At 42.1% G+C, this 12,930-nt stretch overlaps 1 pseudogene; it reads left to right on the top strand.

Annotated features, from left to right (window-relative positions):
• Positions 1-8,236: 8,236 nt before the first annotated feature.
• LOC110721959 lies at positions 8,237-12,474 on the top strand (annotated as a pseudogene).
• The last annotated feature ends 456 nt before the right edge of the window (positions 12,475-12,930 follow it).

The following is a 12,930-nucleotide window of genomic DNA, read 5'->3' on the forward strand; positions in this document are numbered from 1 at the left end:
AAAGAAGGGGAAGGGGAATACACTAACTCACTTTCGTAGGAATCACGGTTGTTTTTAGCATAAACAACAAGCCATTTAAACCCCAAAGTCGCCGATGAGGACGAGTATGCTCTCGTGAGGGTTTCCAAAGAGTTTAACCCGCAACTCTTTGCAACATGCTCAAAACAATTACTAAACAAGGGAGCAAAAAAAAAAGGAAACTCAACTATAAACACGAAACAAAACATGGAGATGAAGAGCATATTGAAAAGAAAAAAAACATAGATGGATGTCAATCTTTCTAAGCAATAGGAGTAAGCACGTTTTTGGATGCCAATGGTTGATTGAAAGATAAGTTATGCTAAGCATAGAGAACTCTAACATGCTCCACTCCACCCGCATTCCATATATTCTTACCGCGTTCCCTCATCTAGGTTCAAATTCACCCTACTAGGCAGCACCTCATGACTCCGCGAAGGAGCCGGAACAAAGATAAGACAATGAAATCAAGGGGAACCCGACATCTTACCAAGACATGCTCTCTCCATAAGCTTGAAATCTAGCTCCCCCCATCGACTAGTGACTCAACCAATTCTAAGTCAAAAGGACTTCAAAAAGGGTTGTAACGCAGGCTGGGAGGTAAAGGTGAGGGAAAATTTGAAAAATTTGGTAGTTAATCCTAATTGTGAAGAAAAGAATGAGGCCAATTCTCAAAACAACGTAGAATATCTCCAATTTCCAAACAAAATTACATCTCCCCCAAGCTTATTCAACACAAACTCACCATACTATATACAAGACGCGTGGAGCCTCTCCCCCAAGCTTGAGTGGAGCATTGTCCTCAATGCTTAGACGAGTGGGGTAAATGACATCACTTTTTTTTATTTATTTATTTATTTATTTTTACTATTTATGGTTTTTTTTTCTTGAATACACACGTGCTTTCCATTTTTAACCATTACCTTCCATCTTTTCAAACCAAAAGCACAATAAACTCTCATGGCTCAAACTTCACAAGTCTAAGGTTAAGAAAAGAAATAGATGGACCATGGGGTTTTTAATGTTCTATAAACAACGAAGATGGGGCTCAACATGGCTAGCAAGGGGCAAATGCAAATAAAATTACAAGAAAGCAACAAAAGAAGAGAGAAGCCTAGAAAAGCAAAATAGTCACCGAAGAAAATGCCTTTGTCCTCCCTAGATTAGTTAGGTCGCGATCTCGGGTAGCTAGAAATCAAGTTCTCGATTTAAGCATGCCTTGGTAGGGATCCTATGCCGCTCATACAAGAAGTGTTGGAGGCCTGAACAATAAAACTCACATCGGGGTACAAAAACGACCTTTAGGGCTTCAAATCCCCTAATGAGGGCAACACCTTCTTACCACAAACAAGTGAATTTTGGTTCGATGGGCCTTACAAGTTCTAGCACAACTACCTTAGCATAGAAATATCTTAGAGTCAACCAATGGCAATCCAAGAGCGCGGAAACTCTTAAACCTTAGGAAGAAAGACATTCAAGAATGCAAATCCATCAATTATTGCTCAACAATAGACAAAATATACAACAACCACATGGTTTGTTTTGAGCAAAAGAAAAATCCTAAACAAAACAAAAGAGCATAAAGGTAAAAGGCATGCAAGCAAATAAATCCCAATCGTCAAACAAAGATCGTTCGGCATCAATACCAACGATCACCAGATTCCGAAGAATCAAGAGCATACATCCTCGAACCATTCAACTCCAAACTAAAGCTATCCTAAAGCACACCAAAGAAAAATAAAATGAAAGAAAAGAAAGAAAAGTTAGAAAGATCTCCCGAAATAACGCCCAAGTGAGCATATCCAAAGGGAAAGCATGCGCCCTAAAAGTGGTGAGAATCCAAATAGAAGGAAAACAAACTATATACACAAAAGGGTTAGTCCGGATGGACGAGAAAGAAATAAAATGCAACTCCCATTCGGCTTTTTTTTATTTTTATGTTTATTTTATTTTATTTATTTTTTTTTTGGGTAGAATACAGTTTTATTTTTGCTTCACTACTCCCAATTCAACATTACCTTATCAATCATCGAACCATATATACACACATCGGTCAATCGCCATGTCGGCGAATATCAGTAATCATCGTCATCATCATAGACACATCAAAAACTCAACAACCATAGCAGTGAACAGGGGCAAAAACAACCAAACAAACAGTCATGCAATCCAGCAGAATCAGCAGCATCAAGGTACGAGTAAAACAATGAAAGACTGACAGGCACGCAGGTAAGAATCTCAGCCAAGTCACTCCCTACCAAGAGTATATCTCCTTCTCATCAAAATAAACATGCAAAACAGGGGAGAGATATACTCTAGGGACGTAGCCTACTGGTCACTAGAGCTAGGCTCACTAGGTGAGTCATGCTGAGGTGGCGGCTCGTCATAGCTGAAGCCACTAGGTGGGCCGAAAAGGCCCCAGCCACCGTCAAAGCCCGGTGGCCAACCGTAGTGACCCCTGAAAAGATCCTCTTGCCAGCTGGGCAAAGGATCGGAGGGAGTGTCCTCAGACTAGGAATATAGAGGGGCGGGGTGATCAGGATGCACATAAGGGTAAGAAGGGTCCCCTCTAAAGTCACACCCGCCGGGCACACGATAATCGTACTGCCGGTCCTCTGGGAAGCTGCGGAGCTCCCTACTAGGCTCGGAAGGACCTTGCCAGTAGGGGTAAGTGGGGAGATTGTTCCCCCCCCCCCCAAGAAGGAACAGGGCCGTGCTGAGGCGGCCAATTAGGGTAGTTTACGGGGGAGCAATCTCTCCTCTGTCCACAGCTGAGTCATAGAGGGCCTGCTGCTGCAGATGGTGGCCCTGTTGTGACTCATAGATTGCCCGCAATTGCCTAGCTATGTCAGATAGCTGGAATGTACCTGTGGGCTGCTGTGCGCCCGTCTGCTGCTGCTGCTGAACCTCCTCCTCTACCTCCTCCTCATCACCTACCCCTCCCTCATCATCCCCATTAAGCTCGGGCACTTGCCCGTTATCTCTCAAAACTCTCCATACATAATCGGTGGCACGGGTGATGGAGGTAAGGTGGGGTTTGGGAAGAAAGCAATGGTGTCTCCCTCTCACAAGCCAGCTGTAGTAGGCAGGGTTAGCGGTCGGCAAGGTAAAGTCAGACCTACGAAGCTGTTCTAGGTCAAGGTAAATGTCACCTTTACTCCCCACGGGTGTGCAGAGAGGTAACATATCAGTGTGCCCCAACTTAATGGCCAACCTAGTGACCATTGCTCCTCAGTGTATGTCTCTAGACCTCTTACCCTTTGCGATAGCTACACAGGTGGTCATGAAGAGAAAACCTAAGTTAAGATTACGAGGCTGCTCTCTCCTAGAAGCGATCCACAGAATACACACTTCCTCTTTAGTCAACTTCCCTAGGTCTTGCTTGCTAATAACAGAATATCCTAACAAACGGTGCAGGACCCTAAGGGCTGGGTGGAACATCTCACTAGCTATAGATTTCCTCGTGGTGAATTCATCTCTGCCAGAAATGTGACGCCACCAACTAGTCTCGTTGTATTCTCTAAAGTTTTCGTAAAGAGGGCGATAGATATCTGCTTCTGGGAGGAAGTCTAAGGCTTGGTTGAATTGCCCTAAGGTTAGCTCATGATGGGTGTTAAAGAGTTGGAATTTGATCTTATATACATCATTATCAAGATCCAAGGTGTCCACAGAGAAGGAGGAGAAGAATTCCAAGCAGGGTTCTAGGTAAGTCGTGAATGAGGAGTTAAAAAAAGATCCCATCCTCAAATTCTCAAACAGAAACCACAAGTCGTCATTTATTCCCAATTTCTTCATGTCCTCTCTATGGTAATGCCTTGAGGGTCTGAATTTTCTTTTTTTCATATCATTATAGACGGAGGCATGGTTTTTGTTAATGAATTTCAAAGTAGGAAGAGTGTTTGTTGTATTGGGGTTAGGGTTTTGGGACGATTGTCCCGAGTTAGCAGTTTTCCTCTTTTTCCCAATCCTTAACGAACTCATGACTACTCTTTTTTTTTTCAAACACAAGCCAACTCCGGCTAATTCCAACCACACCCCCACAAACTATAATGTACCTGTTCTATAACAATAGTAATTCAACAACAACCAAGTATGTCCACAATTTTGACACCAATTTTCACTGAATCAACAAGAATATCCAGCAATAATTTCAACAATTATCAATTGAATCTCAAAATTAATCTAAGATAATCAAATTCCTTGCTTAAAAATCAATCAAAGGAGAATAATTAACAAAGGAAATTGAATACCTTTACCCTTATGCGAGTGAATTGTTGTTTGGTGTCGAATTGTTAAAGGGAAGAAGATGAACTTGAGTGTGATGGTGAGAAGCGCCGCGGTGGTGATGATGGAGGAAAATGACCTTGAAGCTTGCGTGAAGATGGAGTAAGTGGATTTGAAGGATGGGAAAGTTAGGGTTTGTGAGTTTTAGAGAGAGAGAGTGAGTGAGAAGAGTGTTTTCTGTTTTTGAGAGTGAATGGAGAAGTAAGGGGGTTTCGATGTTGAGGAGTCCTTCACTCGTTTTTTTTTTCTGAAATCGCAACAGGCACGCCCGCTCCGGATAGAGACGCGCCCACTCCTTAACGACACGCGCCCGCGCCTAAGCTGAGGGATTTTTGAATAACTTTTTCAGATCGGACGGCGCGCCCGCTCCTCTTCCGCGCTCAAATCGCGCCCCTTACTGGCTTTTCTAAAGATTTGGGCATCAGATATTGCGCGCCCGCTACGTAATCAGCGCGCCCGCGCCACCTTCAGATGCGCGATCTCTCCTCATTCGCACACAAACCGCGCACCTTACTGACTTTTTCCTCCAATTTTAGCCCCTAGATGATGCGCGCCCGCTCCGAAACTGAGGCGTGGCCTTTCCTCTTCCGCGCTCAAACCGCGGACCCTTCTGTTTTTTCTCATTCAATTTGAGCTCCTAGATGAGGCGCGCCCGCTCCTGGTTAGGCGCGCCCACGCCACCTTGCAGCGCGACCTCTCCTCTCAATATATCGCTTTTGCTTCAAATCTTCTCTTTTCTCTAAAACACTTCCCATAACACCTACATCACATTATACAAGAAAAGAGTTAGAGAGATTATACTAAGCGGTTTAAAAGAAAATAGAATCAAAAAGGTTAGAAACCGGGTTGCCTCCCGTAAGCGCTTCTTTAACGTCACTAGCTTGACGTACTTCACACCAAATCACGGTGACTTAAAAACATCAATGAGAGATAAATGCCCTAGCTTCTCAATTAGTTGACCCTCATAGTATGGCTTGAGACGGTGCCCATTCACTTTGAACGGAGGGTACTTGTCATTGAATATCTCAACCGAGCCATAAGGAAAGGCTTTGGAAACTTGAAATGGCCCACTCCATCTAGACCTCAATTTCCCGGGGAAGAGCTTGAGTCTTGAATTGTAGAGTAGGACCTTTTGTCCTTCCAAAAAATCCTTCTTGGAAATTTGAGCGTCGTGCCACGCCTTGGTTCTTGCTTTGTAGAGGCTTGCACTATCATATGTGTTCATTCTCAACTCTTCCAACTCATAAAGCTCTAGAAGCCTTTGTTCACCTGCACTATGGAGAACAAAGTTGATTCGCTTGATTGCCCAATGCGTTCGGTGTTCCATTTCTACGGGTAAATGGCAATTCTTCCCATAAACAAGTTTATAGGGAGTGGTCCCTATAGGAGTCTTGAAGGCGGTCCTATAAGCCCACAAAGAGTCAATGAGTTTGGAGGACCAATCCTTTCTCGTTCTTGCCACCGTCTTTTCCAAAATGATCTTAAGCTCCCTAAAAGTTACCTCCGCTTGACCACTCGTTTGAGGGTGGTTGGAGAGACCTCGCTTATGGGATACACCATACTTATCAAGAAGTCTAGCAAAAGTGTGATGCTTGAAATGTGACCCTCCATCACTAATGATAGCCCTAGGGACACCAAACCTCGGAAAGATCACCCTTTTGAATAAGTTCACAACCACCTTGGAATCATTTGTAGGAGAAGCCATGGCTTCTGCCCATTTGGAGACGTAATCTACGGCTACCAAGATGTATTTGTTCCCATTAGAAGAAATGAAGGGCCCCATGAAGTCTACTGCCCATACATCAAAAACTTCAAGCTCAAGGATGGGGTTTTTAGGCATTTCATCCCTCCTAGAGATGTTCCCCACTCTTTGACACCTATCACAAGTTTTAACAAATTGCCAAGCATCTTCGAATAGAGAGGGCCAAAAGAGCATACATTGCAAGACCTTGGAAGCGGTCTTTTGAGCACTCATGTGACCACCACAAGGGGATGAGTGGCACATTGAGAGCACATCTTGGAACTCTTCATTAGGAACACATCTTCTCAAAAGTCCATCTACCCCTCTCTTCAACAACATAGGGTCATCCCATATATACTTCTTTGCTTCATGCTTGAGCCTTCGATGTTGTTGAGGAGTGAAATCGGGGGTACGGAACTACAAGCCAAGTAGTTCACAATATCCGCATACCAAGCCTCCGATTTTGCCTCAAGAGCATATAAGACATCATCCATTAGGGCATCTTCAATTGGCAAACCATCCTCGTATATTCTTGCACCTTGATAAGCCTTCTTATCATGGGTTGAGAGAAGCATTTTAGGGTGTGTTTTGATGCTTTATATGTACTTTTGTTAGCTTTTGTGAGTTTTGGGCTGTGATCTCACTTATGTGCAAAAGGCGGGATTTATGAGTATAAGTGAGTGAGTGAGCTCGGGAACCAATGAAGAGTTATGTAAGAAGGATGGACCTTGGCTCGTGATTTGAGAGTTGTGATGGAGCATGGAAGAGCAAGGAAGAAAGCTTGAGGAAAAGGTGAAGCAAAGCAAGAAGAAGAAGCAAGGAAAGAAGGCGAAAACAGCAGGAACCGCTGCCAGGGCCGCTGGCAGCTGGCCAGAGCCGCTGGCAGCGGGTATACCAGAGTGAGGGGCTGCCAGAGCAGCTGCCAGCGGGTCCAGAGCAGCTGGCAGCGGCTCTGGCAGAAATTCGGGCTGTTTTGGTTAATTTTCAGCAATTTGGCTTTGTTTTGGCTCGTGTTTTGGATATTATTTTATTATTATTATTGTGTTATGTTATTAAAATATAGAAACATATAAATAGCTTAGTTTTAATTAAGTTTGAAGTTAAAAAAAAAAAAAGGAGAATTAAGTCTTGAGAAAAAAAAGCTTTCTAGGGTTTTCTTGGAATTTTCAGAATTCTTTGTTTTGGAATTAGAATCCATGGAAGCTTAATCTTCCGGATTCTTGGTTAAAGATTGAAGCTTTTAGCTACGAATTGTGAGATCTTTCTTCTCTTAATATCTATTGAATATATATTGTTCCTTGAATTAATTTCATGATTTGCTTTAATCAATTGCTAGGTTAGAATTATTGGATTCGCTTGCATCTAATTAATCTTTCCAAAGTAGCAACTTTAGGTTATTGATGCATGCTTTTGGTTGATAACTTGAAGAGGGAATAATATTATTGAAGAAATTAGACCGCTTGTGTTAATTTATTCAATCCTTGTTGATTTCTCCGTTTATTTTCTTCTTGTGGATAATTTAGAGCGCTTGTCTTGAATTGTGCATTGGAAAGGGTTAGAAAGGAGCGCTTTGCTATTTCTAACTATTTATGAGAATTTAGAATCTAGGAATTCTACAACAAGGTGTTCAATAGAGCTTGATTGAGGAGACTTCTATGATCAATTTGTATGTTCATTAGTGGATTTCGCATAACCAAGACCGTTCTTCTCATTGATTACCTATTCATTACGTTCTTTGTTCTTACTTAGTTCATTTATCATCATTGCTCGTGAAAACCCCCCTCGTTACTTAGGTTACTACCGTCCTAGAGTATTTCCACTTAGGTTTCCAGTTATTAGTCCCTTTTTCCCTGTGGATTCGAACTCGACTTCCCTAACTACGTTTATTTGCAGTTAGCTTAGTTGTGATATTTTTGGTTGCATACGACTGAGGCACACCAAATTTTGGCGCCGTTGCCGGGGACTTAGGCGTTACCGTTTAATTGTTTATCTTAGTAGAATTTATTTTAGGATTGTTCTTAGCTATTTTTTCTTTGTTTGTTCGCTAGGGTATGATAAGTACCCGTTCTGCTAACAAAGAAGTTTTGCAGTTTTGATCCAGAAATTGAAAGAAATATTTCCAGGTTGCGAAGAGAGGCAAGAACAAACCCCAGTGAATCAACATACATCTTCAACATTCAAGAAGAGGAAGTGATGGCAGAAAATCGAACACTGAGAGAGCTAACAGCTCCTAACTTGAACCAACAGCCGTTGTGCATCGCATATCAGCAGTTGGAGGAAGGTGCTAATGTTGAGATCAAATCTGGTCTAATTCATCTATTGCCGGCATTCCATGGCATGAAGGGTGAAGATCCAAATAAACATCTGGCAGAATTTCATGTGGTATGTACTAGCATGAAACCGATTGGGATGACTGATGAGCAAATTCAGTTGAGAGCATTTCCTTTTTCTCTCAAAGATGCAGCGAAGGATTGGTTTTACTATCTTCCCCCAGGGAGCATAACAAATTGGGCAGGTTTGAAGAAGTGTTTCTTAGAGAAGTATTACCCAGCCACTATTTCTGCAAGCCTTAAGAAAGCTATCAGCAATGTGGATCAGAAGGAAGATGAGTCCTTGTATGAGTATTGGGAGAGATTCAAGAGATTGTGTGCTAGTTGTCCGTACCATGGGTATTCCGATCAAGACCTCATCCTATACTTCTATGGAGGTCTAACAGATGATGATTTGAGGATGGTGAATGCAGCAAGTGGTGGAGGGCTAGTGAATAAGACTCCAGGAGATGCAACTAGGCTGATTGCAGAGCTAGCAGAGAATTCTAGCAGTTCAGTCAGAGAACTCCCACGCGCCGGGTGAATGCAGCAAATTCAAATACAACTGAGTTAGAGAGTCAAGTAGCTGATTTGACTTCTATGATGCGTGAGTTCATGGTGAACTCAAGGAATCCACAGCAACTGAATGCTTGTGGTTTATGCACCTCCACAGGACATCCCACTGATGCATGTCCTCAATTACAAGAGGAACAGAATGAGCAGGCCAATGCAATGGGTTTCCAAGGGCAAGGTCCTCAGAGAAGATATGATCCATATTCGAATACATACAATCCAGGATGGAGGGATCATCCAAATTTGAGATATGGGAATTCCCAGGGGAACCAACAACAACAGCAAAATGCTCAAGGCCAGCAGCAATATAGGGCACCATTGGCCAAACCTCAAGGCCAAAGCTCAAATTCGAATGATATGTCAACTGATGAAATGATTAGATCACTAACTTCTAATGTTTCTACTATGCAGCAAAACATGGTGCAATTCCAGCAAGAGACCAAATCCAGTATTCAGAATTTGGAAAGTCAAGTGAGTCAAATTTCAAGTGCAGTGAGCAGACTTGAAGCTAAGGATTCGGGAAAACTTCCATCTCAAACGGAGTTTGAATCCTAAGCAACAAGCCAACGCTATTACATTGAGAAATGGCAAGGAGCTGAAAGAGACTGAAATTGCAACTAAGAGGGCTGAAGAGTTGATTGGAGCTGAGGAGAAGGAAGTGGAACATGAAGCTGTAGCAAATCCTCCCACTTTTCCATCTTATGAACCCACACCACCTTTTCCTGAAGCTTTGAAAGAAACGAAGAGGTATGAGAAGGACAAAGATATCTATGAAACATTCAGCAAGTGTGAGGTAAACATTCCCCTTTTGAATTTAATAAAGAGTGTTCCTCGATTCGCTAAATTTTTGAAAGAACTTTGTACTATTAAGAGGAAGCACAGGTTAGGAGGGAAGGAAAAAAGTGAAAGTCAGTGCTCATGTTTCTGCAGTTTTCCAAAAGAAACTTCCTGAAAAATGCAGTGACCCTGGTATGTTTACTGTTCCAGTTACAATAGGGGACACCACTTTTCGTAGAGCAATGTTGGATTTGGGTGCATCAATTAATGTTATTCCATATTCACTGTTCAAATCTTTGGAACTTGGACCCTTACATGACACCGGGTAGTGATTCAATTAGCTGATAGATCAAATGTTTATCCTAAGGGAGTAGTGGAAGATGTGCTTGTGAAAGTTGATGAACTAATTTTCCTGCTGATTTTTATGTGCTTGATATGGAACATGATAGACAAGCAGTACCAATCTTGTTAGGAAGACCTTTCTTGAAAACTGCTAGGACTAAAATTGATGTTTTTACTGGTTCTTTGACTATGGAGTTTGATGGACAAGAAATTGTGTATAACATCTATGATTCCATGAAATACCCTTGACACTCATTCTTGTGTTCCATTGATATCATTGATCCTATAGTGCAGGATGTCTTCAATGTTGAGGGCGAGGATGCGCTCCTCACTTCCATTTCTAATGATTTATCTGCTGATTGTTTGGATATTCCTTTGCCTAATAGTGTGCAGATGATGGTAGCAGAGTTGAATGGTCATTCCAAGCTTCCACTTAGACCACCAGGTTCGACACCTACCCATTGACAGTGCCTACTGATAAACTCTTACCTTCTGTTTTGCAGGCACCCCAGGTGGAGCTAAAACCACTTCCTGATCATTTGAAATATGTGTTCCTTGGTCAGAACGATACTTTACCTGTTATAATTTCAAGCAAATTGACCAAGGAGCAAGAGGACAAGTTGGTGACAGTGCTGAAAGAGCACAAGTTAGCTATTGGATGGACCATTGCAGACATTAAGGGAATAAGTCCATCCACTTGCATGCATCGTATTCTGTTAGAAGATGATGCCAAACCTGTGAGGCAACCTCAGCGTCGCCTAAATCCTCCCATGATGGACGTGGTAAAGAAGGAGATCATAAAATTATTGCAAATAGGAATGATATTTCCTATATCTGATAGTAAATGGGTCAGTCCTACGCAGGTGGTTCCTAAGAAAAGTGGGTGTGACTGTGGTAGAAAATCAACAGGGTGAAATGGTTCCTACTAGAGTTCAAAATGGTTGGCGAGTTTGCATTGATTATCGTAGGTTGAATGCAGTAACTAGGAAAGACCATTTCCCTTTACCTTTTATTGACCAAATGATTGAAAGACTTGCAGGGAAATCCTATTACTGTTTCCTTGATGGGTATTCTGGGTACTTTCAAGTGCCCATTGCACCTGAAGATCAGGAAAAGACAACTTTTACATGTCCTTTTGGCACATTTGCTTATCGCCGTATGCCTTTTGGCCTATGTAATGCACCTGCAACCTTTCAGAGATGCATGATGAGCATCTTTTCTGAGTTTTTGAGCATTTCATGAGGTATTTATGGATGATTTCACTGTGTATGGTGATTCTTTTGATAAATGCTTGCATCACTTATCTATGGTCCTCAAAAGATGTATTGACTCTAACCTTGTCTTGAATTCTGAGAAATGTCATTTTATGGTCCAACAGGGCATTGTGTTAGGTCATGTAGTTTCTTCTAGAGGTATTGAGGTTGATAAGGCTAAGATTGACACTATTCAGTCTCTTCCTTATCCTACTAATGTGCGTGAAGTACGTTCTTTTCTTGGCCATGCAGGTTTCTATCGTAGGTTCATTGAGGGATTCTCAAAGCTTGCAAATGCTATGTGCAAATTGCTGCAGAAAGATGTGAAATTCCACTTTGATGATGATTGCAAGAAGGCTTTCGACGAATTGAAGGCTAAGCTCATTTCTGCCCCTATCATTCAAGCCCCAGATTGGTCTCGACCATTTGAGATAATGTGTGATGCGAGTGATTATGCAGTTGGAGCTGTTTTAGGCCAGAAAGTAGGAGGGCATCTCATGTGATCTATTATGCCTCAATGACCCTCAATTCAGCCCAACGAAACTACACTACCACAGAAAAAGAGTTGTTAGCTGTAGTATTTGCTCTAGAAAAGTTTCGATCTTATTTGCTTGGTACTAAAGTAATTGTTTTCACTGATCATGCAGCTCTTCGCCACTTGATGACGAAGAAAGAGGCCAAACCAAGACTAATAAGATGGATTCTGCTCTTATGTGAGTTTGAGTTAGAAATCAAGGACAAGATAGGCGCGGAAAATCTAGTTGCTGATCATTTGAGTCGTTTGACCCATATTGTTGATCAACCATCATTCCAATATCAAATCCTAGGAGAATTTCCGGATGAATCTCTATTTGCTCTTAAGGATTTGCGCCCTTGGTTTGCTAACATTGTGAATTTTCTGGTTTCTCAACAGTTTCCTCCAGGTTTCACAAAGTCTCAAAAGGACAAGCTTCGAACTGATGCGAAGTACTATGCATGGGATGATCCATACTTGTGGAAGTTCTGCTCCGATCAAATCATTCGCAGATGCATTCCCGAAAATGGTGATCCCCATTCTCACCTTCTGTCATTCTCATGCTTGTGGGAGACACTTTGGAGCCAAACGCACAGCAAGGAAGGTTCTCGACTGTGGTTTTTACTGGCCAAGTTTGTTTCGAGATTCCTATGGATTTTGTAAATCCTGTGATAATTGCCAGAGAGTAGGTAACATTTCCCAGAAAAGTGAAATGCCCCAATCCTCTCTTCTATATTGTGAAATATTCGATGTTTGGGGTATAGATTTTCATGGGACCATTCCCTATTTCTTACGGTTTTACTTATATACTTCTTGCTTGTGATTATGTGTCGAAGTGGGTGGAAGCAATACCCACTAGGACTGATGACTCTAAAGTGGTTTCAGGGTTTATCAAAGCTTACATTTTTCTAGGTTTGGAATCCCAAGGGCGTTGATAAGTGACCGTGGAACACACTTTTGCAACCGTACAGTGAGTGCTTTGTTGAGGAAGTACTCTGTTCACCACAAAATCTCCACGGCTTATCACCCACAAACCAATGGGCAAGCCGAGGTGTCCAATAGAGAGGTGAAGTCAATTCTGCAGAAAACGGTGAATCCGGATAGGAAGGATTGGAGTTT

This window comes from Chenopodium quinoa, unplaced genomic scaffold (genome assembly GCF_001683475.1).
Source record: "Chenopodium quinoa cultivar QQ74 unplaced genomic scaffold, ASM168347v1, whole genome shotgun sequence".
Lineage (NCBI taxonomy): Eukaryota > Viridiplantae > Streptophyta > Magnoliopsida > Caryophyllales > Amaranthaceae > Chenopodium > Chenopodium quinoa.